General features: G+C 45.3%; 1 non-coding gene across 1 annotated transcript; it reads right to left on the minus strand.

The window, feature by feature from the left end:
* Positions 1–19,744: 19,744 nt before the first annotated feature.
* Positions 19,745–19,819, minus strand: Trnap-cgg. Its single transcript has one exon. It is a non-coding gene; the product is annotated as a tRNA-Pro (tRNA).
* Positions 19,820–27,709: the final 7,890 nt, after the last annotated feature.

Below are 27,709 nucleotides of genomic sequence, written 5' to 3' on the forward strand. Positions count from 1 at the left end.
TGACCGTAGATGACCCTCTTTCCCGCAAACAGTGTATGTATGTGGTTGCACACTGAACATAGTAATGATGCTGCAACCTCCAATTCGAAGGTACGAGGGTACTTGGCTTCGAAGTTCGATGTGATATTGCTGAACACCGCTCAGAACAGAGTATGTCCTGAACTGTGCCCAATTTTCGGCAATGTGTTCTATGGCCGTACCGAACGGTTGGAGGGTATCGATCACAACGTGGGCAGGGAGTTCGGATTGTAGTTTGAAAACTCTGATCATTCTGACACCTAGACCAGCGTGATCTACGGTGACAGGTCCCACATTGCCGTCACACTGACAGAAGCGTTTTTGACGGTGGGGCTCTCGTATAATTTTGTCACATGCTGCACCCCAACCATTTACCCATAGACAGTACAGGTGACAATGTAAAGATGGATCCCTTTGATGTCTGGCGCTACCTTAACTTCTTCGTGCAGGAATCTTTCGACATCGAGGACCTTGGGACGGATGAAATAGGGGAACAGGGGATAGTTTTTCACCCTGTTGTATCGTTAGGAACGATGGCACTCGGTTACGGCTACAGTAAACACCAAAATCGGCTTGGGCCGAACACAGTGACGTGTCCACATTGTAGCACTGCCGAAGGTAGACTGAAGTCCCACTGAGCTACCCAAGTACGACTAACGACTGCTCTCACAGCTGTGCTTCTGCCAGTACCTCATCTCCTACCTTCCAAATTGCAATTTTAATCTGTCAGGAATAATCATATCAGTCTACACTCCACTGCAGAGTGAAAAATTGTTTTTGTAAACACAAGAATGCTTATTGGCAAGAAACAAGAAAGTAATAGCTATGAGGGAGTATAAATATGAAAGTATTGAAGAACAGTGAAAGCCTCTGAACTGCATCAAGAAATGCTTCTGAATAATAGAACATCAATAAATTAATATAATAAAAAGTAGTTGGCATCATCTAACGTACAGAAGACTGCAAAAGAAAATTTAAGATGAGTTAGATGACTACTTAGGCTTCAATAAACATAAAGGCACTAGAGAGGGAGTTCTGACGTTGCGGTTAAAAATGGAAGCAAGAATAAAGAAAAATCAAGACACCTTCTTAGGGTCTGACGACCTCTTTAAAAAGCGTACTACAATGTTAAATGGTGCGAGATGTTCAAAATTCTTAGAAAGATACCGGTAAACTGTAGGGAAAGACGGATAAGATACAGTATCTACAAGAACTAAGAGGGAAGAATAGGAGTGTAAGATCAAGAGCGAAGAGCTCGGACGACAAAGAAGCAATGACGAAAATAAAAGAGAGGCTCAAAAGTGGAAGTAGTATTCGAGGTGAAAGTACAACAATGGTAAGATTCGCTGATGATATTGCTATCCGCAGTGCAAGTGAAGAAAAATCACAGGGCCTGCTGAATAGAATGAACAGTCAAATGAGCACGAAATATGGATTGAAGGAGAGCGAAGAAAGACGATAGTAATGAGAAGTAGCAGAAATGACAACACCAAGAATCTTATCAGGATTGGTGGTCATGATGTAGATGAAGTTAGGTAATTCTGCTACCTGGGCAGCAAAATAATCCCTGGCGGATAAAGCAAGAAGGACGTCACACGCAGATTAGCACTGGCAAAAAGGGCATTCCTGGCCAAGAGAAGTCTGCTAGTAGCAAACATAGGCCTTAATTTGAGAAAGAAGTTTCTGAGAATGTACGTTCGGAGTACAGCAGTGGCAGTGAAACATGGACGGTGGGAAACCAGGAAAGAAGAAAATCTAAGCATTTACGATGTGGTGCTACAGACGAATATTGAAAATTAGGTGAACCGATAAGGTAAGAAATGAGTAGGTTCTGCGCAGAATCGGCGAGGAAAGAAATATGTGGAAAACACTGACAAGGAGAAGGGATAGGAAGGTAGGACATCTGTTAAGACATCAGGAAATAAGAGTTCTAGAAGGAGCTGGAGAGCGTAAAAACAGTAAAGGAAGACAAATATTGGAATATTCCCACCAAGTAACTGAAGATGTAGGTTGCAAGTGCTGCTCTGAGAAGAAGTGGGTTCATGGGAGGATGCGCTAAACCACCAAACCACTCAGAAGACCGATGATTTAAAAAAGAGAGAGAGAGAGAGAGAGAGTTTTAATCCCTACGTACTTACGCCCATAGCCGTTTTCGTCGATGGCTGACCAACACAAATATTGTATCGTGTTTCAATTACCTCGCTTCTTATTATTTTTCATCATTGTACAGTGACTGATAAAAACAGCTACAAGACATCGTCTGATGTATATGTAACTTCATACACATACACACTATCAGAGTGTGTGTAAATGACTACTTTCAGTTGTCTGTAACAGGAAGAAATGCCATCATAGAGTGCATTAGATTAGTTTGAGTTAGCAGGCCTGGTACATAAGGGGCGTGAACAGCGTCAGATGTTGAGTGATCACTGCGAGGGATACGGAGATACAATGCACTCGTGTGAGACATTATCAGAACTTCGCAGAACATAAAAATATCTCATAGGTCGAATCGCGCAATATTCAGATATGTGGGGCGTTCAAATGCGATATGACTGGACTGCATAGGTAATTGAGGCAAGGCATAATAATGGTGAAGGTTTCGGTTGAGGGCATCTGACCACCACAACGGAGCATCACCGTATTTTGCACAAAGTGCAGCGTTAGTGTTCGCATCTGCACCTGCCGTTCAAAAACCAATACTGAACTTCCTGTAACATTCTCGATAATCCCGCACCATTGTAGGAAACTAGCAGCAATATGACTAAGGAATACCGTCGCATGCGTAGGTTGCTAACAGCACAGTACAAACGGCTGCATTTAGGTTGTTGCAGTGACTGGTAAGTAATGAGTGCTCACGAATGACGTCACATTGTGATTAGTGAGGAAATAAGAATTCAGCATGACCCTGGATAACCATCGTCGGCGTGAATGGCTGAAATCTGGCGTGTGATCCGATTCTTCCATGATTAGGAGAGGCACAGTGGAGTCATTCCTGGTGTCACAGGCTGGGATGCCATACGATGTGACATTGGGTCACGGATGGTAGTTGTTGAGGGATCTGTGATGGCACACTGGTATATCATGGACGTCTTGCATCCTCTCGTGTTATCTGCGGTGTGACAGTATTTTGGTGAAATTTTTTCAACGGAACAATGCTTGTCCACACGTGGCACGTGTCTCTATGAAATGTCTTCGTTACCTCGAGGTACCCCTGTGGCCATAAATATAGCCATATCTGCCCTGAAAGACCTAGTATGGGACCAGCTCGAGCGTCAGCTGCTTCCCAGTGCCAGTGTCCGGGATATCAAGTATCAAGAACGAGTTACATTAGTACACCAGCTTGCCTCACCAGAGGGTTCAACAGCTTTAAGCCACACTTCCCAAATGAAACATTGTATATATCCATACCAGAGGGAATGCAGTCATGTCGATATGTAGGGTCATACTGCCAAGATATTTGTACATGTGATTCCATTTTGCCATTACTGCCACTCAACCCCCTCCCCTTTTGGGTGCTTCACTTTTTTTTGTCAAGCACTGTAAAATAGCGCCTTCAATGTTTATACGCTCGCTAAAGTATTTTAATAGACCTCAAATTTGTTTTTTGGCTCTTATTCTTGAATTATTCATCAATCTGTTACTTCTTTATAGCTGCTTTACAGTATCCCAAGGCATGTAATCTACCTGCTAATTTACATTATTATTTGGTCTGTTTCAATGCCTTATTTTCTGAACCGCACTTCCAGGAAAAAAAAATTTTTTTTTTCGCAGCACCACTCGCATTTTATGAAAGCAAATGACTTAAAGGCGCACGCTTTCTTCATTAGCGATACCGAGAAGCACAATTCTTTTGCATTCAAAAGGATTTCTCTTCCATCCGCTAATTTCGATGCGAACCATGCGTATCTAATCACTTTCAAAAGTAGCTGCGCTGACTCGATGTAGGATTAGCGAATGTAATTGTATTGAATCTTCCCTAGAAGCGATCTCTCTATTGTCTTTCATCAAGTCGGGAGCATTCTGAATTATTTCAATGAAAATTTTCACTTGTCGGTAAAAATAGACATCGCAGAGCTGGCAATAAGGAGTGCACTTTGGTGGGAGTACATTTAGGGTTCAGGTGCTCGCTTTCCTTTCATCAATGAATAGGTGATCGTATGAAGCTGAATCGGTTTGCCCTCCCCACGAATCGATAATGTACAAAAAAAATTTCTGTTCCACGTTCAGAATAATTACAGAACGCAAAAATTCTTCGTTCACCAGTTTCGTGGACTTCCCGGATTTCGTGCAGGACACGAGTACATTTCTGTATTTCCCAGTCAATTCGTCTACCCGTTTTTGAAAGTTAGGACCAAATTTTCCGGACGGTTCTTGCATACATAAAAAATATGGGGGCAGGATTCAAACAAGGTACCTCTAGCGCGGTAGCCGCGAATCTTAACTGCTGCGCTATGCTGACTTGCTCGCAGTAGGTGTAATGTTACGGGTATACAAAGCGCGCAATGAACTTCAAACTCGATTATCTCAAAAACCAAGGCCCGTCGCTAAAAACCGGATAGCCAGGTACTCAGGGTAAGTGCCTCTACAACATACGTGCAACGCATCAATATCCGTGATTTACAGTATAGAGGGTCTCCTTGTCAGTCCGGCGACAGTCTGCCTTCGGCAGCGCTACCATGCGGACACGTGACTGTGGTTCGTAGTGGGGCGCAGCAAGCCGATGTTTGTATTTACCACGGGCGCAACTGTGTTCTGCCGTTCCTAACGATACAACATGGCGAACAGCTATCCTAAACCGACATTTCGATTCACATTTTTCCCGATTTCGCCAGCCCCAAGGCGCTCGACGTCGGATAATTCCTTCGCGACGAAGAGAAGATATCACCAACCACCAACATAGGGATCCATCTTTCCATAACAGTAACTTCTACGTGAAAAGCGTTGGCGACGTGCCGTGTGACAAAATTATAAGAGAGGCTCCCCACGGACTGCGCTTCTATGACTCTGACGGTGATGTAGGGCCCTTCACACAGACAATGCTGATCTAGGTGTCAGAACTATCAGACTTTTCGAACTACTGTTCTTACTCCCGGCAGACGTTGTGATCGATGCCCTCCGATCTTACGGTACAGTCATCGAACTCGTTGGCGAAAAGTTGACACTTATATCCTGTGAAGAGTATTCAGCAAGTTCGCATCGAAATTGAGAGCCACATAAACTCCTACCTGCGGCTCGGAGGCTGCAGGACCAAAATTTTATACAATGGTCAACCGCGCGCTTTCTCTGGTTACGGGAAGGAGAGTGATCTACGGTCAGAATGTGTTAAACGAAGTGTTGCGCAACTTCTTCATTCAGACATGCCACCTGTGACCACCACAACTGTTCTGCCGGTGACGTATGAGGACACTCACTGTGACAACGACAACTGCCAGTCCGCCGCATGGCACCTTCACTGAGACCATGCTTCTCCCCGTCACTCTGACATCATTGCTATCGCTAAGAACGAGGAGGTAGCCTTAAGGATGTCTCCTTCAGCCTGAATAGTGGGGGTGACTCCAACCCAACGCCGCTCAACAAACTCACTGGGCCTTCCAGTTGGGCTAGCGCACCTACATGACGGCGTCTGATTCAGACGAACACCATCATAAACAACAATCACTATGCCAACGCAAACATCGCCGTCGGTCACTCACAGTGTCTGTCAACCTTCCCCCACACGACGATGCTGATCCTGCCCAACCGGATGACAATGACACCATGATGTCAGCCGACGGCGACAGCGACGAACAGCCTTAGGCTACAATTGCCTTGGTGCCACTGACTATTATGGATGTTTCCACATCGGACCCTTGGGTTGAGACCACAGTCTCGCCACAATCGTCACACAAGAAGCCACGCTTTTCAAAGAAGGCCATATGGACACAGTTCAGTCCTCCCACATGGAGGTGTGGAGCAACGACGTCGAGGTCATGCTGACAACACACCAAGAATTGCCACCCAGTCGAACATCCGTGCACTATGTGGAACACTGGATGATAACGTCCATCGACACCACGCTCCATTTCTTCTGACGATGGTGGCTCTGCCCCCAACACCACTACATCACATATATGTTCGTAGTGCTCAATGCCAATATGATCAGTAACACCTGGGCGTCAGAAGTTGACATAACCTTTCTTTAACAGATATGTCTTGCTACTGTTCCGACTCTTTATAGACTCGAGTTGTTTTCCTCAGTCGGCGGTCACACCTGGTGCAGTGTAGTGCTCTACATCTGGGAAGGCGTCCTGGTTATAGATGTGGTTTCCTCCCCACTGGACGAAGTATGGCCCTCGCACTATTTCACCCCGAGATCGTCAATTTATACTCCGCATCAGGCTCAACACACAACGTTAACGAATTACGTTCTACGCAGAAGAAAGAGCGGCCTTATTTACTGGGTGATACGACCGTTACGTCAGAGGAGGCCATTTCAACTGTGTTCTCCATCCGCAGGAGCAGACTCAAACTACCCACCATGTCCAGCTTTTCATACGTTAGTGAATGATTTTCATGTCATTGAGAGATGGGAGATCATACCCACGACCACACCCCAGGCCTTTCAGCAAGCCGAGTCGACCGGACTTTCGTTTCTGCGACCCTTGAGGCGGATGTGTTCTCTGCGGAAATGTCCCCTCTGGACTTTTCCGATCATTATTCGTACATCTGCGCTAATCTCCTCCCGCCACAACCACTTTAGCGTGGTCGAGGTCCATGGAAGCTCAATACCTCTCTTCTTCACGACCCAGTCTGTCGACACCGCATCGCTGCAACATGGATATCCTGCGAGCAACGTCTTCCTCAGTACCGTTCCCCGCTGCTGTGGTGCATCACTTAACGCGAAGGTAGCAATCATGAGGGAGTCCATCCAATGCGCAAAGATGCAGTGTCGTGACACTGTGATACTACATACAGTGATCAAACCACCTTACGCAAACTTGATGCTCCCTCCCCCTCCCTCTCACCAGTGTCCGGCGTACATCATGAATGAGAATGTATCAAAGCCAAACTGCTGCCCCTTCAGTACAACATATTACGACGCTTGGTGGTACGGTTACGCTGTTAAGACACCACCGACGAGGAGCCTCCCTACATGCTTCAGATCACATTCGACCTCTATCATCGACTGCGTTACCTCGTCTGTACCTTTACCACCCAGGAAGACAATCGTGTCAACACTGAAGCAGCTATCGTCTCAGGCTTCAATTACCAATGATTTTACGGTGACGAAAAAGCGGCGGCCGCGGTTTCCAACCCCCTCCCCCCAGCCTCCACCATGTTGAGAGTACCGCTACCTCCTATGTCTTTGACACATGTGCGATCATTTCTGGAATGGTGCGGCATACCAGCATGTCCAGGTCGGTGACTTGAGTTGTGTAGGGGTAATTGTCGCTGGCCGTACGGCATCTCCCACCGCCCCTCCAGGACAGGCGTGACACGCCGACCCACTGAGATTCGTGATCAAGTGAACAAAAAAATATTGTTAGATGATTTGTCCGTGAAGGCAAAGGTCCCGAGTTCCGGACTCTACCCGGCATACACGTTTAATCTGCCAGGAAGTTTCATTTTTTTATGTCATTAATGATATGGGTTTTACTGAGGAGGTGATGTGCGACTGGAGAAAAAGTTTGTATATATACATCATATAAATAAAATTTGTCGAAGTAGCTTATAAATGTAGCTGTGATCCCGAAGAGCCTTTTTTAATATAGAGAGATAATGAAACATGAAACATTGTGGGCAGTTTCTTGTACAGTTTTATTTGTCTTCTAAAGGCATGTCGCTCCATTCTTCAATATTTTGTGCTGCTCTATTAATTTAGTCTTAGCTTTGACTAACTGTATACGTATGATTCCGTGTAAGCGGTATTCGTCTTTGTCTTCCAAAGGCACGTCGTCATTCATCAGTAATTTGTGATGCTCTGTTACTTTCGTCTTAATTTTGAGTTATTATTTGATAGCGTGACTTGTCCTTAACTTTCCTAACCGACTTTTTTTCCTTTAAACAAAGACCTTTGATATTTCAGTATATGGCTGTATCGGTTCACCTCTTCTGTACAGTACTCACAATTTTCCTGTGAAACTTCTTCAACTGTCCGGGCATCGTTCTTTAATCTATCGACACACAAATTTCTACAGGGAATTTAACTGCTTCAAGTGTTTCAATTCACATTTCTCAGCCACGTAGCCACAGGCTCGAGACGAAAGATTTGATAAAGTATTTGCAAGCGAAATCTTTCTAGCAAATGTTTTCCTTTGCAAAACATGTTTTACCCTTGTCGATTCTTCCTCGTTCGTTACTACACCATTTATTCATGTTTGTAATTTTAATCTACTGAAAACTCATGTTATATACAGTTTTTGTTTCAAAGAATGTACACTTCACACTTCAGTGTAATCTCTACTTTTGTGATATTTCCTCACAGAATCAATATTATCGGATCGTTAGTAATGCCTGGGTAACCTGTCGGGAAGCGTGTTGCCCGCGAAAGAGAAAGATCAGGATTCGAATACCGGTCCGACACAAAATTTACACATGTTAAGAAGTCCATTCAGCATTTTACTTTAACCAATTTTTGAGTAAAATATTTTAGTTTGCTTTGGTTTTCTGGCCGTCATAAGTTTCTGTAGACTTATTCTAAGCTCAATTTTCTTTAAAATAATTAAGATTTTTATTAATAGGCAACAATAAATACGTACGATTTGCAGCGTACTGAAGAGAGCTGCGATGTGACAGATATGACGCACAACATTAAAAGCGAAGCAAAGTTTAGCACAACACCCAAGACTCCTGAAGAGAAATTTGTGTGCTCAGAAGTAATTCAGAATATTGGTAAATCTGCTACAAGGAAAACATTTGTAGGACCTTCTTCTGTATGGAGGAAATGGATGGCATATGATAAGCAATGCACTAGCCACACGGTGGCAGGCGTTTCAGCCTGAGCGGGGACAGAGTAATTCACCGTGGGCCTCGCCCGGCGATTGGTCTTACAAATGCACCCAATTAAGATAGTAGACGGCACTAAGTAGAGCGATAATTGCCCTATTTTGTCCTCTAAAGACGGGGAACCTAATTTGCTTTTAATTCCCACTGAGGAGACGTGTTTACTGGAGACATCGATTAGTTTTCAATACCACAGTGATCTGCTTTCTGGGTTGGGGACTTCCTTCACTCGCACCCTACTGAGAATCCTCTGCCTTAGATGTCGCCTTTTCGATATCGAATTTCGATTAAAACTTCACTGAATGAAGTAGGCCTGCCCCCATCCCTCTCTTTCTCCATGCCTTCTACGAGATGTAATTACAGTCACCATAATTAAATTTATGTCAAACACGCCTAGCCTAAAACTACAGGCCGCCGTTACATGAATTCATTTCGTCCATTACCCCTCCTATGAACAGAGTGGCGGAAGTTTGTTTAGGATACGAAACTTTCTCCATACGACACAATATTATGAATTAAGGCGCGTGAAAGGTTGTAATGTTCGTTTAATATCGGAAAAAGGCTGAAAACAGTACTACGGCAATAACAAAATTGGTTCAAATGGCTCTGAGCACTATGGGACTAAACTTCTGAGGTAATCAGTCCCCTAGAACTTCGAACTACTTAAACCTAACTAACCTAAGTACAGCACACACATCCATGCCCGAGGCAGGATTCGAGCCTGCGACCGTAGCGGTCGCGCGGTTCCAGACTGTGGCGCCTAGAACCGCTCGGCCACCCAGGCCGGCGACAATAATAAATCCCGGACAGTTAGAGAGGAGGCGAATTCATCAGGGAGCGAATGGTAAATCCGCGAATCCAAAACCAAACTCTGTATTTTACATTTTATAATCCCGTTCTGACAGAAGCTGCCGTCTATAAGGCAATACCCGTCTGGAAAGTGAGTGTATAAAGGGGATTAGTCGATTCTCACCTGCTTACACTGCTGCAATTGTCAGAAGGTGCTACCGCTTCCAACTTCCAAGCTCACTTTTCCCTGCTCAAACTAATACATGATTTTCGAAGCTTTTCTGATTGTTCTACAGACTTCGTACAGTCCCGCACACTCTTGAGCAGTCGACAAAGTTGACACATGTGTCTGCTTTGTGTAATGGCGTCTAGACAAGGCTGAACTTCTCAGAGCACTCATAAAACCCGAGAGGGAACATTTGCATCTCGTGCTTTAAACTCCATTCTCGAATTTCCATCAGAAATACATTATCAGAGAACAATTCTAAATAAAATCTCTTTTAACTTACTTACATATTTACAGTTACTGCACACTATCACTTAAGCTATGAAATGCTCAGGCCATATAGTTCCGTACAAGGGAGTCTCTATGTCAGTGAAAGCAGGGTATAAGGTAATGACAATAGCCGAAAGCGGACGTTCTACCTGCTCATATTTATAATAACTTGACCTTTAAACGTATTAAACCGACCCAGGTGACGCTGTGGTGAGAACCCTGAACTACCGCTCAGTAGGAGTTGGGTTCCAACCTTTGTTCTCAGATTCTGACTAGGATGTTCTGTTGTTTCCCTTCGTCGCTTATCGAATTTCCACTCCATCTCTAATAAACACTTTGTCCTTGGGATTTGAACACTAAATGTTCCTTCTTCCTGCTATTAAATTCTTAAGTCTAGTAACATCTGCCAACGACTGTATTGGTTTCCGCATTAAAAATAGGAGAACGATATATTACGAGTATAACAAGGTAGAGCTCAGAAAAATATTCTTATCGTTAAACTATTTTTTTTAATCCGAAGACGATTATCACCTGATCAGTCTACATCAGCGTTAGAATCAGCGTTGGTACTGGAATGCAAAAATGGCAAGTTACTACCGTTGAAAATATGATGTACTTTAGTTAATGTTATGGTCGCTTGAATCACTACTCGTATGTTGTCGCTGTTGTCCTCTTCACTCCTGAGACTGGTTTGATGCAGCTCTCCTTGCTACTCTATCCTGTGCAAGCTTCTTCATCTCCCAGTACCTACTGCAGCCTACATCCTTCTGAATCTGCTTAGTGCATTCATCTCTTGGTCTCCCTCTTCGATTTTTACCCTGCAAGCTGCCCTTCAATACTAAATTGGCGATACTTCATGTCTCAGAACATGTCCTACCAACCAATCCCTTCTTCTAGTCAAGTTGTGCCACAAACTTCTCTTCTGCCCAATCCTATTCAATACCTCCTCATTACTAGAATGAAATTTTCACTCTACAGCGGAGTGTGCGCTGATATGAAACTTCCTGGCAGTTTAAAGCTGTGTGCCGGACCGAGACTCGAACTCGGGACCTTTGCCTTTCGCGGGCAAGTGCTCTACCGACTGAGCAACCCAAGCACGACTCACGCCCCGTCCTCACAGCTTTACTTTCGGAGACGAGGTACTGGCAGAAGTAAAGCTGTGAGGACGGGACGTGTGTCGTGCTTGGGTAGCTCAGTCAGTAGAGCACTTGCCCGCGAAAGGCAAAGGTCCCGAGTTCGAGTCTCGGTCCGGCACACAGCTTTCATCTGCCAGGAAGTTTCACCTCCTCATTAGTTATATGATCTGCCCATCTAATCTTCAAGATTTTTCTGTAACACCAAATTTCGAAAGCTTCTATTCTCTTCTTGTCCAAACTAGTTATTGTCCATGTTTCACTTCCATACATGGCTACACTCCATACAAACACTTTCAGAAACGACTTCCTGACACTTAAATCTATACTCGATGTTAACAAATTTCTCTTCTTCAGAAACGCTTTCCTTGCCATTGCCAGTCTACATTTTATATCCTCTCTACTTCGACCATCATCAGTTATTTTGCTCCCCAAATAGCAAAACTCCTTTACTACTTTAAGTGTCTCATTTCCTATTCTAATTCCCTCAGCATCACCCGACTTAATTCGACTACATTCCATTATCCTCGTTTTGCTTTTGTTGATGTTCATCTTATATCCTCCTTTCAAGACACTGTCCATTCCGTTCAACTGCTCTTCCAAGTCCTTTGCTGTCTCTGACAGAATTATAATGTCATCGGCGAAACTCAAAGTTTTTATTTCTTCTCCATGGATTTTAATAACTACTCCAAACTTTTCTTTTGTTTCCTTCACTGCTTGCTCAATATAGAGCTTGAATAACATCGGGGAGAGGCTACAACCCTGTCTCACTCCCTTTCCAACCACTGCTTCCCCTTCATATCCCTCGACTCTTATAACTGCCATCTGGTTTCTGTACAAATTGTAAATAGCTCTTCGCTCCCTGTATTTTATCCCTGCCACCTTCAGAATTTGAAAGAGAGTATTCCAGTCAACATTGTCAAAAGCTTTCTCTAAGTCTACAAATGCTAGAAACGTAGGTTTGTCTTTCCTTAATCTTTCAACTATGAGAAGTAGTAAGGTTAGTATTGCCTCACGTGATCCAATATTTCTACGGAATCCAAACTGATCTTCCCCAAGGTCGGCTTCTACTAGATTTTCCATTCGTCTGTAAAGAATTCGCGTTCGTATTTTGCAGCTGTGGCTTATCAAACTGATTGTTCGGTAATTTTCACATCTGTCAACACCTGCTTTCTTTGGGATTGGAATTATTATATTCTTCTTGAAGTATGAGGGTATTACGCCTGTCTCATACATCTTGCTCACCAGATGGTAGAGTTTTGTCAGGAGTGGCTCTCCCAAGGCCGTCAGTAGTTCCGTTGGAATGTTGTCTACTCCCGGGGCCTTATTTCGACTCAGGTCTTTCAGTGCACTGTCAAACTCTTCACGCAGTATCGTATCTCCCATTTCATCTTCTTCTACATCCTCTTCCATTTCCATAATATTGTCCTCAAGTACATCGCCCTTGTATAGACCCTCTATATACTCCTTCCACCTTTCTGCTTCCCTTCTTTGCTTATAACTGGGTTTCCATCTGAGTTCTTGATATTCATGTTCTCTTTTCTCCAAAGGTCTCTTTAATTTTCCTGTAAGCAGTATCTATCTTACCCCGAGTGAGCTAAGCCTCTAAATCCTTACATTTGTCCTCTAGCCGTCCCTGCTTAGCCATTTTGCTCTTCCTGTCGATCTCATTTTTGAGACGTTTGTACTCCTTTTTGATTACTTCATTTATTGCATTTTTGTATTTTCTCCTTTCATCAATTAAATTCAATATTTCCCTCTGATACCCAAGGATTTCTACTAGCCTTAGTCTTTTTACCTACTTGATCCTCTGCTGCTTTGACTACTTCATCTCTCAAAGCTACCCATTCTTTCTCTACTGTATTTTTTCCCCCATTCCTGTCAATTGTTCCCTTATGCTCTCCTTGAAACTCTGTACAACCTCTGGTTTAGTCAGTTTATCCAGGTCCCATCTCCTTAAATTCCCACCTTTTTGCAGTTTCTTCAGTTTTAATCTACAGTTCATAACCAATAGATTGTGGTCAGAGTCCACATCTGCCCCTGCAAATGTCTTACAGTTTAAAACCTGGTTCCTAAATCTCTGTCTTACCATTTTATAATCTATCTGAAACCTGTCAGTATCTCCAGGCTTCTTCCATGTATACAATCTTCTTTTATGATTCTTGAACCAAGTGTTAGCTATGATTAAGTTGTGCTCTGTATAAAATTCTACCAGGCGGCTTCCTCTTTCATTTCTTAGCTTCAATCCATATTCACCTACTACGTTTCCTTCTCTCCCTTTTCCTGCTACCGAATTCCAGTCACCCATGACTGTTAAATTATCATCTCCCTTCACTTTCTTCGTCATCTGCAGAGCTAGTTGGCATATAAACTTATACTACTGTAGCAGGCGTGGGCTTCCTGTCTATCTTGGCCACAATAAAGCGTTCACTATGCTGTTTGTAGTAGCTTACCCGCACTCCTATTTTTTTTATTCATTATTAAACCGACTCCTGCGTTGCCCCTATTTGGTTTTGTATTTATAACCCCGTATTCGCCTGACCAAAAGTCTTGTTCCTCCTGCCACCGAACTTCACTAATTCCTACTACATCTAGCTTTAACCTATACATTTCCCTTTTTAAATTTTCTAACCTACCTGCTCGATTAAGGGATCTGACATTCCACGCTCCGATCCGTAGAACGCCAGTTTTCTTTCTCCTGATCACGACGTCGTCCGGAGTAGTATCCGCCCGGAGATCCGAATGGGGGACTATTTTACCTCCGGAATATTTTACCCAAGTGGACGTCATCATCATTTAACCATACAGTAAAGCTGCATGCCCTCGGGAAAAATTACGGCTGTAGTTTCCCCTAGTTTTCAGCCGTTCGCATTGAAGCACGCGCTATATTTCGAACTTCTGTACAACTTTGCCAATATTGGCGATTTTGCGTTCTTTTAAATTTGGCATGCTTTTTTCGTTGCTTCTGCAACAACGAACTGACCCATTTTGTGTACCAGGGGGGATCAGTACCATCACTTATTAATTTATGTGGTATATATCTCTCAAATTCTGTTGATACTATCTCTTTGAAAAGATTCCACAACTTTTCTTCACTTACATGATGAGATCGGAAGGAGTGAAAACTGTCTCTTAAAACGGAGTTAAGAGTATTTCTATCAGCTTTTTTTAAAATAGATCACTACAGGCCATTAAAACTGCTATACCAAGAAGAAATACAGATGATAAACGGGGCAGACCTTGGATGGCGTGTGCAGGTACAGCTGCCCATGCAGCTTCAACACGAAACCACAGTTCATCAAGAGTAGTGACTGGCGTATTGTGACGAGCCAGTTGCTCGGCCACCATTGACCAGACGTTTTCAATTGGTGAGAGAACTGGAGAATGTTCTGGGCAGAGTAGCAGTCGAACATTTTCTGTATCCAGAAAGGCCCGTACAGGACCTGCAACATGCGGTCGTGCACTATCCTGCAGAATTGTGGGGTTTCGCAGGGATCGAATGAAGGGTAGAGTCACGGGACGTAACACACCTGATATGTAACGTCCACTGTTCAAAGAGCCGTCAATGTGAACAAGAGGCGACCGAGACGTGTAACAAATGGCACCCCATACCACCACTCCGGGTGGTACGCCAGTATGGCGATGACGAGAACACGCTTCCAATGTGCGTTCACCGCGATGTCGCCAAACACGGATGCGACCATCATGATGCTGTAAACAGAACCTGGATTCATCCGAAAAATATTGCGTTTTGCCATTTGTGCACACAGGTTCGTCGTTGATTGCACCATCGCTGGCGCTCCTGTCTGTGAGGCAGCGTCAAGGATAACCGCAGCAATGGTCTCCGAGCTGATAGGCCACGCTGCTGCAAACGTCGTCGAACTGTTCGTGCAGATGGTTGTTGTCTTGCAAACGTCCCCATCTGTTGACTCAGGGATCGAGGCGAGGCTGCACGATCCGTTACAGACATGCGGATAAGATGCCTGTCATCTCGACTGCTAGTGATACGAGACCGTTGGGATACAGCACGGCGTTCCGTATTACCCTCCTGAACCCACCGATTTCATATTCTGCTAACAGTCATTGGATCTCGACCAACACGAGCAGCAATGTCGCGATACGGTAAACCGCAATCACGATAGGCTACAATCCGACCTTTATCACTGTCGGAAACGTGATGGTACGCATTTCTCCTCCTTACACGACGCATCACAACAACGTTTCACCAGGCAACGCCGGTCAACTGCTGTTTGTGTATGAGAAATCGGTTGGAAACTTTCCTCATGTCAGCACGATGTAGGTGTCGCCACCGGCGCCAACCTTGTGTGAATGCTCTGCTAATCATTTGCATATCACAGCATCCTCTTCCTATCGGTTAAATTTCGCGTCTGTAGCACACCTTCGTGGTGTAGCAATTTTAATGGCTAGTAATGTACTTTGCGTTGATAGTAGTAGATGTTACGGTATTCAACCTAGTAGCAACTGCCTTGTGGTCGCTAATCCCTGTATTCGTCACAACGCTCACTATTTTTCCAGGATTATTTTTTGCTAAAAGGTCAAGTATGATTTCGCAACCATTAACGCTTCGAGTGGGCTCATGAACTAATTGTTCAAAATAATTTTCTGAGGAAGCATTCAGTACAGTTTCGGATGATGTTTTATGCCTGCCTCCGGCTTTAAACGTATAATTTTTCCAGGATATCCGAGCCGTGGTAAAAACTGCTGTTTTGAAGAGCGCGCCGCAGCGCGTAGTGTGAAGCAGTCGCCCTCCGTTGCTGGCGGTGGCGCCGCTGTGGCGATCGCAGCTTTGGTGTCTCCCTCTGGTGGGAAAGGGGAAGCGAACTGGGCCACAACCCAGAGGTCCGCGGATCGTAACCACGCTCTTCTGCCAGTAATGAACCGTGATTTACTTTCAAAAAATGTTCTTGAGAATTTATTTTATTTACTAGCGATTCATCAAGAACATTAACACATTTAATCACACTATGTAAGCATGGAAGTAATTGCCAGGGAGTAACTGATGAAATAATAACCAAATCCCTTTTAACAAATGGGATTTTTTTTCACTTTAATAGTGCCTAAAACATTTTTAAAAGAAACTGATTTAAAATTATAATCAGAAAGCACCCTCTAAATATCAAAGTTACTATTTATTCAGAGGCAGAAAGAAACAAGTTTTGACTGTATGAGCTTTTGGGCAGAGAACCTTACCGATCCCTTTTGACACGGCCGTAGTTATGACCGTTCACAACAGCCTCTGAAAGACTATACTGGTGCAAATCTGCAACACACCAGATAACTTTAAATTAAGGGTTTAACAATTTACACAAGCACACAAACTATGCACCTCCCGTAGGATGGATGGAGATGGTACAAAACACTAACAATTAAAGTATTAACCTTGCCACCGAAGGTTCAACTTGATTTTAACTTCTAGAAAAGTCTTACGGTGAAAGGGTGGCCACTTTATATACTAAATCGATCATTTAAATAAAATCCCATGAAATGCAATCTCATATAAAATTCTACAAGGTTGGCCAAACAATAGTTAAGATGCTCTACAGTACACAGATATCGCCTCTCAAGATCATAGGCAATAATTTCAGAGTTTCCAAAGATCAAAACATATTTCAGATATTAGGCCGTTAGACTCCAAGCAATAAATTCGTTAACACACCACATCCGACAAACTTGACAGAGGCAGCTACTAACGTACGGTAGATTCATAGGGAGATTACAGAACAACCGAAGCTACAGTTTGCTCTAACCCGACCCTACTTCACAAGGGAAAAACGGACCACCCAATTTATAAACAACCATCTTCCCGCGGGTGGGGAAACGGAGAAGAATGGTGGGACAACCCCAAAGCAAAACGGCTGGTGACCTCACCAAGAAAACAAGTAGAATTTAACCAAAGTAAATCAAACAACATATCACCAATCACTTAACTTCTAATAAACTGCGATTTCTCGAGAAGACCTGGCGCAGCACCCCCAAATCGCTCAACTGAATCGTCCGCTGCCAGCCGCTTCAACGGACGCAGGAAGACGCGCCGATCCCCCGTCTCACGGCGTCGCAGGTCGCACCGGCCAGACTGAAGTCGTGGGTTGACTCCTGTTGCTCTCGTGTCGACCGCGAGGTCACTACCCCTCGCTGTACGCTGTGGCCCACTGGACTCACGTGGCAACCTCACACGCGCCGACGCTCAAGACGGACAAGTCATCTTGTGTCTCAGTGCGCGACCGACCAACCGATCGATTCAACCGCCAATGACCATTGCCTTAGCAAATTCGAGCAGATTGGCGGCCTAACGCGCAGACTCAGATGCAGGAACTCAGCCCCGACTGGGCGACCTCTCGCTGAGTTCTCTTACTGGCGGAGTGGAAAGACTCTCATTTTGCCGGCTTTCAAGGTTGATGAGAACGACAGACATACTACCACTCCGATCGACAGACAGACACTAACTGCGTAACAAATGCGGACGAGAGACAGACTAGCAAGCTGGGGACGAGAGACTGACCCAGACTGACTGACTGGCGAGCTCATAGCGCCCCTTAAATGCCCCTTTCTTACCAGAGGGAGACACCAAAGCTGCGATCGCCACAGCGGCGTCACCGCCAGAAACGGAGGGCGACTGCTTCACACTACGCGCTGCGGCGCGCTCTTCAAAACAGCAATTTTTACCACGGCTCAATATCGAGGGTAGATTGAAGTCACCATCGACTATAATTGTATGAGCGGGGTACTTATTTGGAATGAGACTCAAGTTTTCTTTGAACTGTTCAGCAACTGGGAGGGGGGGGGGGGGGGGGCGGTAAATCGATCCAGTTAATAATTTAGTCCGATCGTCAGGTACAACTTCTACCCATACTATTTCACATGAACTATCTACTTCAATTTCGCTACAAGGCAAACTACCTATGACAGCAATAAATACTCCACCACCAACTGTATATAATCTGTCCTTTCTGAACACTGCTAGATCGTTTGAAAAAATTTCCGCTGAACATATTTCTGGCTTTAGTCAGCTCTCTGTACCTACAAGTATTTGAGCTGCAGTGCTTTCTATTAGGGCTTGGAGCTCTTGTTCTTTCCCAACACATCTACGACAGTTTACAACTACAATACTAACCGTTTCTACAACTACCTTACTGTGTTTTACCTGCCCACTTTTAGACGGATGCCCCTTCTGTGGTTCTCGGAGACCCTCTAACCTAAAAAACCGCCCAGTCCTTTCCGCCCAGTCCTTTCCACATAGCCCCGCTACCCGTGTAGCCGTCTCCAGTGTGTAGTGGACTCCTGATCTATTAAACGGAACCCGGAAACCCACCACCCGATGGCGCAAGTCAAGGAATCTGCCGCCTACACGGTCACAGAACCGCCTGAGCCTCTGATTCAGACCCTCCACTCGACTCTGAACCAAAGGACCACAGTCGGTTCTATCGACGAAGCTGCTGATGGTGAGCCTCGCCTTAATCTCGGAAGCAACACCGGCAGTCTTTATCACTTACACTAGCCGCCCGAAACCAGACAGTGTCTGCTCCTTTCCAAAGCGACACACGTTATTGGTACCGACATGAGCCACCACCTGCAGTTGGCTGCGCTCTGTACTCTTTATGGTATCCGGAAGCACCCTTTCCACATCCGGAATGACTCCCCCCGGAATGCACGCGGAGTGCACACTGGCTTCCTCCCCCTCCTTGGCAGCCATGTTCCTAAGGGGCCCCATTACGAGCCTAACATTGGAGCTTCCAACTACCAACAAACCCACCCTCTGTGAATGCCCACACCTAGCGGGCCGAGAAGCTTCCTCTGGAACTGGGTGGACGAGTGCACCGGCTCAGAGACATCGTCAGCTACAGATAACTCCCTAAACCTCTTCGTCAAACGAACCGGGGAGGCCCTACGATCGGCCCCTCGGAATGTTTTTCGCTGCCCGCCAGACTTTGGAATGATCTCCCACTCGACCACGGGTGAGGGGTCAACCTCAGTGCAGGCAGTACCCGGGGAGGTCACAGCTGTGGACCTATCGGAGGAGACGTGGGAAGTGCTCGACGTCCCTAGCATCCCTGCGTCCGATCCCCCACAGCTACGTCGCTTGGCGCAGCCTCAAGCTGTGAGCGAATGGTCGCCAGCTCAGCTAGCATCTGTACACAACATTCACAGTCCCTATCCATTACTACAGTCACTCCTGTTTGAAGCTCGTAAAAATATGTAACAAGCGAACAGTATACTCGTCTTACTAGTAGCAGGAACTAGCGGTGCGTTCTCGCTGACGGTCAAACTGACACTGAGCTGAAACTTCCTGGCAGATTAAAACTGTGTGCCCGACCGAGACTCGAACTCGGGACCTTTGCCTTCCGCGGGCAAGTGCTCTACCAACTGAGCTACCGAAGCACGACTCACGCCCGGTACTCACAGCTTTACTTCTGCCAGTACCTCGTCTCCTACTAAGCGGTAGTTCAGTTGGTAGAGCACTTGCCCGCGAAAGGCAAAGGTCCCGAGTTCGAGTCTCGGTCGGGCACACAGTTTTAATCTGCCAGGAAGTTTCATATCAGCGCACACTCCGCTACAGAGTGAAAATCTCATTCTTGACACTGAGCTGTTCTAACCAAACAAACAGAAGCCTACACGATACGAGAGTCGATACAACGGTCGATAGCAACGGCGGTACTGTACACTACACTGTTATTGAAATAAATATTTGTGCCTAGTAAGCACTCGAACACGCAAGGGATTAAAAAAATAAACTAGTAACTACATAGATAACTGATTATAAGTTGCTCCTGTTGAAGTATTGGCTTTCCTAAGACGATGATGACACATGTACCAATCCAAGTCTCGCCAAATGACGTTCAGCTGGGTGTTAAAAGGGCACAGCATTTCTTGACAAAACAGTTCTTTTAAATTATAATCCCTGGAACATTACTCAGTTAACCGTTGAACATGGAGCAACCCGACGTTGAGGCACAAAATACTACGACCATAGAAATTTTAACATTTCAGGATTTCCAACACATGCACTTTTAAGCGCATGACTGAAAGGATAAAATTTCTGGAACTGATGTAGAGATGGCACTGTTACCATCGAAATTTTATTTCTGCTCTGTTGGTACTTGTTACGAAATAATTAAGTCTGGTGTCAGTCTGTATAATGAAACTGATTATATGGCTTTTGGAATAATTATTGTTGTTACTGCTAAGTTCGATTTGACAAGCTGTGTACTCTGTCGTTACACTGTTACTTATTTGGACGGTTGATAACCATTGGACATTAATCCAGTATTGATGAAATTTCATAAGAGGATTGCGCCATCATTTAAAATACTTAATAAATGAGAATCTGAGTTTGACGGTTCCTTACTACTCTTGAAGATTATCCCCTTCATCCTCTTCAAGAGGAGAACTGCCAGTATGAAGTTTGGCTCGTCACATGGAAGAGGCAACATCAGGGAGTTTAGACGGTGTAAACACTTCCTGCCAATTCGTGTTATGACATGCAGATCACAGCGAGGTCCACAGCTAGTTTATATTCATTGCGTTCTGTGCCCTGTGGTAGCCTATGCACCACTCATTTCACAGCGCTGTATCGGTTCGAGGTTTGGATACGGCAGCAAACGTCGTCTAAGCAGCACAAGACGCGCATTTTACGCGAAAATTTACAGAACAGATTTTTGTGTGAGCGTCCATCGGCCACTCTGTATACAGTGGCCCCGTAATTCAGCGACATATACCGAATCTGCTCGGTATATGTCAGACAGACGGGAGCAAACAAAATCATGTCTCTTAATGACATTACGCTCGGGGGCTACAGCCGGCGAACGTATCTGCTGCTCTTCGAACGCAGTGAAACAATACAAAGAATTTCCGCCAACATTTACTTGTAAGTTCAACCAACCCATGTTTCATTTCTCAACACAATTACTCCACTACTTTTTTTGTCAGGAAAACCTTTCACCAAATCTCTGCAATGAATAATGCAGGCATTCTTCTGGTGTACAAAGAGAGCGGTATTGTAAACTATGAGTAAACCAACGGGGTAGCTTATTTTTAAAAGTCTGGACTTGTTTTCGCCAGGACCTCCAACCTGCAAGTAAGAGGAAAGCTTAAAGATTGTCACTCTGGAGGTTGGATCAAAAATAATGCAGCTCTGATGTTCACTCTGTAAATGGTGGCGGTAATTATATGAATCTCTACAGTAATATTCCACTGTCACGCAATTCTATACAAGTCCATCATGTAGAAATGTAATTGAATATTTACTTCATAAAATTTATCTAATGTGAATGGTCTACGTTACCGGCAACCTGTGGTATCCGGAATTTAATGGAATGCCTAGTCAGTACACATATAATACCAGGAATCGTGAGGCAGGGTATGAGATGCATCTTATTTAATACTCTGCTTAGGCATTTCATAGAATACAGGGACGATTAACGCAAAGTATGAAAAAAAGACAATTTACATATTTTGACAGTCACAAGAGCCAGAGACATTATTGTTGTAAGAGTTTCATTCCACTGTGATACTATATACCGGACCGAGACTCGAACTTTGGACCTTTGCCTTTCGCCGGCAAGTACTCTACCAACATTTTCTATTTGTTTTATTTTTTTAATTTTATACAAAAATAGAATAGCCTCTCGCGGTGCAGTGCTGTACCATTTCTTTAAAAATTGCAGTCGCATTACCATTTTCTATTTTTGTATTTTTTTATTTCGTTTTTAAGGAAGGTAGGAGGAATAGAAACTTTTATTATTCACAAAACCATAGTACGTTGTTATACATTATAACTGTTCTGGAAGGAACCTCGCTGTCGACCTACCATGCAGCATGAAATAACAACAAAGTCAAAGTGGGGCCACCTCCGGCACCCTTAAAAAAAGTATTTATAAATGTTAAGAGAAAACTCGAAGAAACATTCCATTGCTAAGTATGTAAGTATTTCTTCCTGGGTCGCATACTCACGTAGTTTTCCTTAGCTGATCACTTTAGTTGGTCGGTTTCACAATGACAGCACCACCGCTCATCATTGCACACCCGGCACACCGCAAGTATATGGCGGTTCCGCTAAAACGGTTCCTGTGAAATTTGCATACCAGTCCTTGTACTTCCGTTGCCGTAACAGTTTTGTTTGCCAGTAATCCAGTACGTTCAGTACGTTCAGACGTATGTCTCTATATAAGTAATGGACCGTAATACCTGTTATCCCAGCCACTGCGGTCGTCTTATGACGCGGAAAATACGTTTCCTCTGAAAAAAAAAAATCTATGTCGGAAGATATTTCTGTATATATAATACGCCGCATGAACGCTATTATGCTCCTTGCAAGAGTCTAGACAGCCAACGCATCGCCGCAGACCAGCCGTTGGTCGTCCGTATCCAGCATGCCGCATTGCTGACACATAAGCAAATCCGACAAATGTGTTGCATACTTTTTGTCATTCGATGGGTATTTCCGGTTCACTACAATGTACCATATTGACCTGACTGTTGTAGGTAGTTCGGGGTGGTGTATCGTGCGCCACCACGTGCCAATTAACGGCTGGATGTTTCCGTTCCACCCTGTTCCGGGCGATCTGTAGAAGAAGCAGATGGTACACGTCCTTCGATGTCGACTGTCGGGACGTCGGTAAACGCTCTCGAACGTAACCGTCTTCAACGATGAACATGCGTACATACGTTAACGGGGGCGATATATGGCCGACACTGACAGGGGGAAGATGCGATGTTGGTACTAGTTCTTGGATGATCGTCTCCGTAAGCAAGTGATTCCTGTTGTGCCGCCGTTCTAGCAAAGTATTAATGAACATGGCACGCACCTTCTCGTGCATGTTCACTAAACCAACGCCCTCTTTTCGGGCTGGGAGGGTAAGCGTGTTGTACCGTACCTTAAAGAGCTGTCCCAGGCTTACATAGTACCCAAAAGCCGCCTGAATCCTCGTAGCCATCGTGCGCGTCGAGGGGAAGAGGTGTGTCAGGTGGCACAAATGGTTCAAATGGCTGTAAGGACTATGGGACTTAACATCTGAGGTCATCAGTCCCCTAGACTTAGAACGACTTAAACCTAACTAACTTAAGGACACCACACACATCCATGCCCGAGGCAGGATTCGAACCTCCGCTAGTAGCAGAAGCGCGGTTCCGGACTGAAGCGCCTAGAACCGCTCGGCCAGAGCGGTCGGCCAGGTGGCACATTATGAGAGCGAGATAAAGGTTGACGAGTGACAATCACTGCAGCGTATCCACCGAACGTAGGGCGTTTAGTCGCACTGACGTGCGGACTCTGAGCAACAGCTGTCGGTAGTTGCCTGCAGCCGTTCCCGTCGTTTCCTTATGAAAGGCGATACCCACACATCGGAGGGTTTGCACCACAGGTAAGGGTCCTTCCGTTCCTGGTTCTAGTTCACGTCCCACACTCATGAACTGTGAGTTTCGGAAGCTGACCTCGCTGCCAGCTGCCATCCCATACGTCTATAGCCAATCCAGTACTAATTGAGGCTCCCCCTCATTCCGGACGAGGAACACAACGGTCATCCGCATATGCTCTGAATCTGAATGATACATGCCGCAAGGCCTGCGAGGCACGGTTCTAAGGCGATCGTTTGTAAGAGGATCGACAAGTGGCAACCCTGTCTCACTGATCTTAAGATCTTAAACTACTCAGTTCTCCCTCGGTTGATCACCGTCGCTGATCTGGCGCCGTGCAACAGCCTCAGCACTGCAGTGGTCAGTAATGGCAAGACACCCATCCTATTCATCACCGCCGCGAGGTACACATGATCCACTCTATCAAAGGCATGATCGAAATCTACAGTAACCAGTGCCCTCCGGAGGCGGCATGCAGCCGCGAGGGCGACGACATCACGATAGTCTCCGAAGGCTGTGTGGATATTACGGATGCCGCCAAGACAAGTAGGATCGGCATGTATTCGATCCGCCAGCGGCATTTTGATACGGCTGCCCAGTACGCACATAAAGATCTTGCAGTCACTATTAAGGAGGGTCAAGAGGCGATAATCACAATGCCGTTTGCCTCCACGGGACTTCGTTATCGGGATCATGAGCCCTTCCGTGAATTTAATGGAAACCGGTGCTTCTTGCCGCAGAAGCTAATTAAACATGCATAACCACATTGGTGTCATAATGGTCACAAAGGCACAGTAAAATTCCAACGGGAAACTGTCAGGACCTAGGAACGTTTTGGAGTCACCTCGTGTAATCGCTTCCTCCAGCTCCTCATACGTAATTTCTGATAACACGTTCGCTTCCCCAAGCACACGCGCCATGTCTGGGATCTCTTCCAGGCCCTCCACGTCACGCACATAGATTCTGCTAAAATGATCCGTCAACGCCTGTGCTATGTACCTTTATGTTGAGAAACGGCGGCCATTGCCGAGATCGATCTCATGAATTAACGTCCTTCGTCTTCTTCTTCTTTCCTTTATCACATAATGCATCGAGGGAACCTCGTTGGGCAGGCAATCCTGCGACCTCGCACGTATCATCGTACCCGACATCCTTAGCGGCGCAAATTGTACCAGTTTCGCCTTGACTCGGTGGACAGTCCTCTGGCGTTCTGGTGTTGGAGGTTGAACGAACAGTTTCTGGAGGGCCGTAAAGTAAAAGTCAGTGGTCGTGCGGTGCCATTGAGAAACCTTGTTCCTTCGTAAAACTGGCTTCGCGCGCTCGATCCACCACTGTAGGACAGAACCATACGAATTTCGTCTACGGAGGCAGCCATGCCACGCGTCCTCTACCACGCGTCGATATTCTGCATCACGCAGATGCGAGACTTTCATCTTCCAATTACCCCTCCGTCTCCATACCTGCTGTCTATCAAGGTTAACCGTAAAAATATATGCTTCATGGTCTGCGTCCACCGTCGACATCGCTAACGTCCATGAAACGTAGATCCGATCCAAATGGCTCGCGGAGTGGCTCGTAAAAAATGTATATCCTGATTGGTTGTGATACTTCAAGTGCCATGTATCGACTAATTCCATCCCGTTGACCAGCTCCCAAAGTCCTTGGCTAGGAGTATAGTTAGGATGTTGGTCCTTTCTGTCAGGCACACAATTAAAATATCCGCACAGTATAAAAGTATTGTATCGTCCCCGGAACAACGGTGTAACCTCATGAGCGTAATAAGCTGTTCAGTACCTTCTCTTATCCGATATTGACGGTACGTATTTATTGATGAAACGTATTCCACCTACGGTCACGGCCGTACCACGGGCAGAAGGCAAATAATCTACTTCGTCTGCACGCATCCCTTCCTTCAATAGCATCACAGTACCAACGCCTCTCTCTTCACACGGGGAACAGTAAATATCGTAAGTGCTAGTGTGGAAGCATCATAACTTCCTGTATTAGCGCTATGTCTAAATCTGCAGCCATTATCATGTCAGTGAGCATCTTGATTTTTACTGACGTCCCAATGCTATTGATGTTAACAGACCCTAACCGATAAGCTTGTTGCATGGCAGTCAACCTAGATAGGGCACCTTACGGTCGCTAATTCTTCCGTACAAAGTCTGCTTTCTTTCTAACGTCCCCCGCCCTCCCCTGATATGGTCTGCCGTTGTTCCGTCCACTCTTCTGGTCTTACACCGGGAGAGTGTGTGGGAGCAGTTCTACAGCACCATCTGTCCCCCATGGGGGTAGGTCTGGTGACCAGTCCCCTAGCGTCCCACCGTTGTCTTGCGTTGTAGGTGCCTTATCCTCCTCAGTAGCCTGTTGCCGTCGATCGAACTCCTCCACTGTTTCTGGAGCATCGTCATCAGAAGTTGTGTCGTCGTTTTGTTGGCCACCCTTGCACTCTCGCTAGGCAGTTCTTTTGTATCCGTAGTCGTCTGCTCTGTACCCGAAAACGCCTCAGAATTGCCTGCTAGATCAGATTGGTCGTTCTCCACTATGAGGCGGCGCTTCTTCCGGTGGTTTGGTGATCGCTGGTTTCGTTGCCGAACCTCGGAATCAGGGGCCTCTAGTTGTTCGTGAGGGACATTGGAATCGTGCGCCGTCCAATTATCGATGTCTGTAAGTGCGTTATCTGAAGGGGTCGTAAGCGACACCGAAGAGAGAACGTTCTGTGACGGCTCCAGGCGGTCCAGATCAAAGTCGTCCTTCCGTGGCTCGCCACGATCTGCCTCTGTCTGTACGTTCCGGTACGTTTCTGCCTCGCGGCCAATGTCATCACGTAATGCGGCGACTTTGGTCATGGGGAGTGCAGGCGGATGCGGTGTGAGTGGTGGATCATCCGTTCTTGGCAGCTGTAACAACCTTCTTTGAGTACACTCAGAAAGTACGTGTCCCTCCTTCCCACACCCAGAGCACGTCCTAGGTTGTCCGTCGTAGATGACAACCGCCCTACAACCGGCGATGTACTATCATGAGGAAAAGTATCCGAACGACCTGAAATGTGATCCGCCTGATTTGCATGCAACCAACATAGCGTACCTGTCTAGCGGGTCCTCTAATCGCATTGCGGTACAGTCGTTCGACTATACAAAATGGATACCACGATAGACCACTAGACAACACTGTTCTTTAAGGCAATCAGTGCGATGTAACGTCACACCATGATACTGCAAAATCTAGAAAAACACGTAATTAGAGATGAGTTAGTCTCTAACGCTTGTGCAGGCTACAATGATTTTCAAAAGCGTTACCGTCTCATTACAATCTGAAACAACATACTGTGGCACATAAACCATATAGCAATCCTTAAACAAAGTAAATGTTTGCATCAACAACATGTTCTGAGGCAATGTCTGGACTAATAAAGGTCTACGACAGTTCGTTTTTCCTCTGTCCTCAGTATAAGGTTTTCCCGCACCTGCTAAATGTCCCAGGGACGATTGTTTTTTGCATAAACTGCTCGTTAAAGGAACTAGTTAAAGAAAACGCGATAAACAGCGGTAAACACTCTATAGAAACTGCAATATTGATGGAGTATAATCAGTAACGCCACTGTACTAATTATTCATGAAGAATTATTTGGCCACATGTTTGAACTATAAATGACATGACGGAATTTTTTGTTCTGGATCTGGACAGAAACCCAGCAGACGTAGCCGCTACTAACTAAAATACACTTTCGCACCTGCCCGGGACTTGTTGGCAGTGAGGGGATATCGTGTTTAATGCGGATTCTGAACCACTGTTCGACCTAACATTCTGGACTTGGCGTTACCATAGGTGAATTATATCTTTTTGTAAATGTTAAAAATTGACTCCATCAGTGAGAATCGAACGCATACCCCGTCATTATCAAACTACGATCAAC

The sequence above is a fragment of the Schistocerca piceifrons genome, chromosome 5, assembly GCF_021461385.2.
Source record: "Schistocerca piceifrons isolate TAMUIC-IGC-003096 chromosome 5, iqSchPice1.1, whole genome shotgun sequence".
NCBI classification, from domain to species: domain Eukaryota; kingdom Metazoa; phylum Arthropoda; class Insecta; order Orthoptera; family Acrididae; genus Schistocerca; species Schistocerca piceifrons.